The following is a 6,000-nucleotide window of genomic DNA, read 5'->3' on the forward strand; positions in this document are numbered from 1 at the left end:
TGCCACGCAACCTGCGGCAGAGGATTATCGAGTACCTCCAGGAAACTTTCCTGGAGATCTCTCTGGAGGATTCCCGTGAGATCTCGGTGTGCATCAACACCCTCACTGCTTAGCTACACAGGGAAATGTCCAGCTCACAGAATCACAACCAGCCTCCCCCATTTCTATGCCCTGAACCCACCTCCGCACTGCACAAGTCACAGCCACTTACCAGACGTCTCATCTCCTGCTTCTTGCTTGCCGGAGAGCAACTACTGAAACTGGCTAGGCACCTCTGGAGTGCAGAACCGTTCCTGGCTGCCTGCCCCACTAGGCGACCCCGCCGGGAGCTCCACATCCTCGTCTAGCTCCACCTCTTCATCAATAACTTATCCTCCGCCGCCTCCGTTCCCTCCGAAGTATCCACGGGGCTCTTGGTGGTGGAGGTGGGGTCATCACCAAGGATACCATCCAGCTCCTTATAGAAATGGCAGGTCTTAGGTGCAGCACTGGAGCGACGGTTTGCTTCCCTCACCTTATGGTACGCCTGCCTCAGCTCCTTTATCTTCACTTTGCACTGCTGCATGTCCTGATCATAGCCCTTTTCACACAAGCCTCAAAAAATGTTCTCATGGATATCCTAATTCCTATGGGTCAAACGCAGCTGGGACTGCACAGAATCCTCTCGCCATACACTGATCAGATCCAACAGCTCCACAGTGGTCCATGCAGGAGAGTGTTTGGTGCCATGGTCACCTGGGAAGACACGATGAGACCTCCCCACGCCAAGCCAGCAAGCAGGAAATGGAATTTAAAATTCCCAGGCTTGCCAGAGGGAGGGGCAGATTGTTGTTTACCTGGCTGCAGGGCAGCGGAGTTCAAGATGGGCATTGTGTGACACTTTCTGGAGGCCAAATAAAGCGATAGAAGCAGGCGTGGTGACTACACTGGCTCTTTGTCAATAACAGAGGGACGGGAAAAGAAAAAAGTCTCTCGTAAGGATGGAAGTATTTTGTCACTGAAATAGGGCATTTTTCCCAACAAAAGTTGCATCGCAGTGTATATGCACTCACTGTTTTGTCACCAAAAGGCAGTTTTTGACAAAAAAACTTGGTAGTGTAGACAAAACCTTAGTCTTCCCTGAGAGCAAATGTAATCCTTTTTCCCACACTGGGTAGCAATGCAAAGTAATGGGGAGAAACGGAGGCACACACAGGATTCATAAAAATATTACAAAAAATTCCCACTTTGTCACACCCAGTTATACTTTTGGCTTTGGCAACAAGGCCAAAAGTATCAGGTATATTTAGGATACAGAGGTGAACTAGCATATTAACTAATGTCTTAACACAGGACCTACATGGCCAAACAATAAAGCTAATTTAGCTCCCAGAAGGGGATGTAGGAGGTGTGACGTAAACAGGCTCTCACATTTGTGAGCCAGCCTATCACTCCCATTTCAAAGTCTTTGGTTAAGGGAAGTCAAAAGGACTCAGTCCCTGATTTGAAAGCCCTGCAAAAGGAAAATAAAAATATTGTAAAACCAATTCAGCGATTAAAACTCTCGGTGTAGATGTTCCTTTTGAAAAACACCAGAGAACCGATTAAACCCTCCAAATTGATTTTGTAGGACCACTATCTCTTACACAAAAGGTATGCGAGAGTGGATCTCTTTTTCAAAGTGGGTAAAAGCTTTTCCCTTAAAGGTTAACCCAACTTCTGCCACTGCTAAGGCTCTGATGTTTTCTCTCTGAGGTTTCTCATAAAAAATAACATCAAAGAAAAAAAACGCACCCCACTTTATTGGTTAGAATATCATTTAACGAAAGTTCCACTTCCCTTATCATCAACAGTTTTCAGAGATAGTTGAAAGAACAAATCCAATCATCAAATTGAAAGCTGATAAATGCCCATGGCAATTTGGGGTGTTGGAATTCCTGTCATTTTAATGGCTTTTAGAGTAACTCCTGCTGCCTCACTTGGCCAATCACCTTTTTGGGGTTACAACCAAAAGAAAAATGGAATTATGGCAAACCAGTTACTTCCAAATTAAGAAAATGGATACATACTTGCATCCTTGTACAAGCAGAAGTACAAAGTGCATTGGTATGTAGCTGTTTAAAATTGTGAAAATCCAAGCGAGGCAAACTCCTACTTTGACAAAAAACAGTGAGGAATTGGAGATCTGGTCATGCTTTTATCACATTAGTGCCAAAGCATGGCTATGTAACTGATGGAGAGGGCTTTACCACATCATTGATAAACTCAGTTCCTCTGTGTATACATTCAGAAGAACAGGTGGGAAAAGAGAGATGGATAAAATCTACCATGCTAATTAACTAAAGTTGTACCAGGAAAAAGACAGGGTCCTTGTAGGTCTCTAACAACAATCCAAGGTACTCCGAGGAGGCCAAAATTGGAACTGGCTCACAGCAAAAGGTGCCTCGTGACATTGTTCCTCCTCTGCAGAAGCCTAGATGTCCTGAGAGATGTGTCCATTCTGATGACGGGTTCTGCTCAATAATGATCCAAAGCAGTGCGGACCAATGCATGTTCATTTTCATCATCTGAGTCAGATGCTACCAGCAGAAGGTTGATTTTCTATTTTGGTTATTCGGGTTCTGTAGTTTCCACATTGGAGTGTTGCTCTTTTAAGACTTCTGAAAGCATGCTCCACACATCATCCCTTTCAGATTTTGGAAGGCACTTCAGATTCTTAAACCTTGGGTCGAGTGCAGTAGCTATCTTTAGAAATCTTGTTTTGTCAAATCTGCGGCGAAGGTGATCTTAAAATGAACAACATGTGCTAGGTCATTATAACATGAAATATGTGGCAGAATGCGGGTAAAATGGAGCAGGAGACATACAATTCTCCCCCAAGAAGTTCAGTCACAAATTTAATTAACGCATTATTTTTTTAATGAGCGTCATCAGCATGGAAGCATGTCCTCTGGAATAGTGGCTGAAGCATGAAGGGGCATATGAATGTTTAGCATACCTGGCATGTAAATACCTTGCAATGCCGACTACTAAATTGCCACGTGAAAGCCTATTCTCACTTTCAGGTGACACTGTAAGTAAGTAGTGGGTAGCATTATCTCCCATAAATGTAAACAAACTTATTTGTCTTAGTGATTGGTTGAACAAGAAGTAGTACTGAGTGGACTTGTAGGCTCTGAAGTTTTACATTGTTTTGTTTTTGAGTGCAGTTATGTAACAAAAAAAAATCTATATTTGTAAATTGCACTTTCATGATAGAGAGATTGCACTACAGTACTTGTATGAGGTGAATTGAAAAAATACTATTTCTTTTGTTTATCATTTTTACAGTGCAAATATTTGTAATAAAAATAATAATATAAAGTGTGCACTATACACTTTGTATTCTGTGTTGTAATTGAAATCAATATATTTGAAAATGTAGAAAAACATCCAAAATATTTAATAAATTTCAATTGGTATTCTATTCTATTGTTTTATAGTGCAATTAATTGTGATTAATTTTTTAAATCATGATTAATTTTTTTGAGTTAATCACGTGAGTTAACTGCGATTAATCGACAGCACTAAAACCAACCCAAAGCAATTTTTATACACACAAACACATATTTATCAGGTATATCCCTATGCTTCTATTTGTCCATCAAAAAACAACCAGGCCTTAATATAGTCATGTGTGATGGTTTTTTTTATAGCTAATCAGCCCATCAAGGGGGACAACTTGTAGCCAAGGATAAAAGAGATCAGATTTATTTAGGAGACAGAAGTGAAATATAAGTATTAATTCATGTTGTAACACAGGGCCTAGAGGTCTTAGTCCTATAAGATATTTAGTTTAGCCAAATTAGGCTTTAGGATTTAGGCTAAATTAGCTATATTATAAATATAAATTAAGTTAATATCTGCTAAGCATGTCTGTTTGTGACAGGTTGATAGTTTGAAAACAGCTGCTGAGTTTGGATAATAATGTGTGTTAGAGATCAGTAGACACCATAAGATGACCTTTGCAGATGGGGTGAAAAGTTGGAGACTTCCTTGAGGTAACTGCCTATTACTATGATGATAAGGGGAGGTAAATGTTACTGAGTATAAGGGGAATTAATGAGTTAGCCTATGAAAAACAGAGCACCCCAAAAGCAGTGGGGTGTGGAAATTCAAATAAGGAAAAGGCATCAGCATAACACATTATCAAATCTGTATCCCAGCCTGCCTGCCTTGGGAGGGATGATGCCAGGGTGACAACCAGTGATGGTGAGAATGATAACTAAGACTTCCGTTTTTTCTGCAAGGCGTGGTGTGAGCAATGCAAATACTGTGCATTCTGTATTAGTCTCACTCTCCTTTGCCAGCTTGCAGTGTGTGGTTGACTAGTGAAAGTCACGATTATAGAAAGAGCACTATGTAGTCTCTGTTGAGCATCCTGATGTCCCCCTTCTATTGACTGTCTTCCCTGAGTGCTCCTTGATCACCTCCATTGTCCAATACCCCACTGGCTCTTTGGCAGGCTTCCTGCTTCTGGTGTACTTAATTTTTTTTATTTTTTGCTGTTAGTTTGTGCCTAATAGAGCCGAATAACTCTTCACATTCTTTCTTAGCCTGCCTTATTATAACTTGACACTTGACTTGCCAGAGTTTATGTTCCTTTCTATTTTCCTAAGTAGGATTGGACTTCCAATTTTTAAAGGATGCCTTTTTGCCTCTAGCCTCCTCTTTTACTCTGCTCTTTAGCCATGGTGGCATTTTTTTGGCCCTCTTACTGATTTTTTCCCCCATTTGGATTATACATTTAGTTTGAGCCTCTATTATGGTGTTTTTACAGAGTCTCCGGGCCACCTGCAGACATTCCACCTTTGTGACTGTTCCTTTAAATTTCCATTCAACTAAGCTTCCTCGTTTTTGTGCAGCTCCCCTTTTTGAAGTTAAATGCTACAGTGATGGGCTTCTTTGGCCTTTTCCACCTATAAGGATATTAAATTTAATTACATTATGGTTGAAATTACTGAGGGTTCAGCTATATGCACCTCTTGCACCAGAACCCATGCTCCACTTAGGAATATATCTGTCCTGTACACAGGCCTCACGCTGCCCCCAGGGATGTCATGCTTGCAGAACTGCAGATAGAACACACATAACACAGGCATAAATTGCAAATATCAGTAACTTGTGTTCTAAGTCTGCAGGGCTGGGGATAGCACATGGCTGGGGATGGCACAGAGCCAGTCCTTCCCCATCTTTCAGATAACAGGTGCCTAGGGTTGCCAACTTTCTACTCACACAAAACCGAACACCCTTGCCTCGCCCCTGCCCCACCCCTTGTCTGAGGCCTTGCCTCCCACTCACTCCATCCCCCCTCCCTCTGTTGCTCGTTCTCCCCACCCTCACTCACTTGCTCATTTTCACTGGGCTGGCTCAGGGGGTTGGGGTGTGGGAAGGGTGAGGGCTCTGGCTGGGGGTGCAGGCTCTAGGGTGGGGCCAGGGATGAGGGGTTTGGGGTGCAGGAGGAGCTCCAGGCTGGGAGGTGGAGCCGAGAGGTTCAGAGTATGGGAGGGGGCTCTGGGCTGAGGAAAGAGGTTGGGGTGTGGGAGGGGGTACGGGCTCTGGGCTGGGGGTGCAGGTTCTGGGGTGGGGCCAGAAATGAGGGGTTCAGGGTGTGGGAGGGGGCTCTGGGCTGGGGGTTGGGGTGCGGGCAGTGAGGGCTCCAGATGGGGGTGCGGGCTCTGGTGTGGGACTGGGGATGAGGGGTTTGGGGTGTAAGGGGGTGCTCTGGGCTGAGACTGAGGGGTTTGTAGGGCGGGAGGGGGATCAGGGTTGGGGCAAGTGGTTGGGGCATGGAAGTGGGTGCAGGGTCCGGGTGGCACTTACCTCAATTGGCTCCCGGAAGCAGCAGCATGCCCCCCCTCCAGCTCCTACATGGAAGTGCGGCCAGGCGGCTCTGTGCACTGCTCCATCCGCAGGTGCTGCCCTTGCAACTCCCATTGGCTATGGTTCCCGGCCAAAGGGAGCTGCGGAGCTGGCGCTTGG

This window comes from Trachemys scripta, chromosome 10 (genome assembly GCF_013100865.1).
Source record: "Trachemys scripta elegans isolate TJP31775 chromosome 10, CAS_Tse_1.0, whole genome shotgun sequence".
In the NCBI taxonomy this organism is placed as follows: domain Eukaryota; kingdom Metazoa; phylum Chordata; order Testudines; family Emydidae; genus Trachemys; species Trachemys scripta.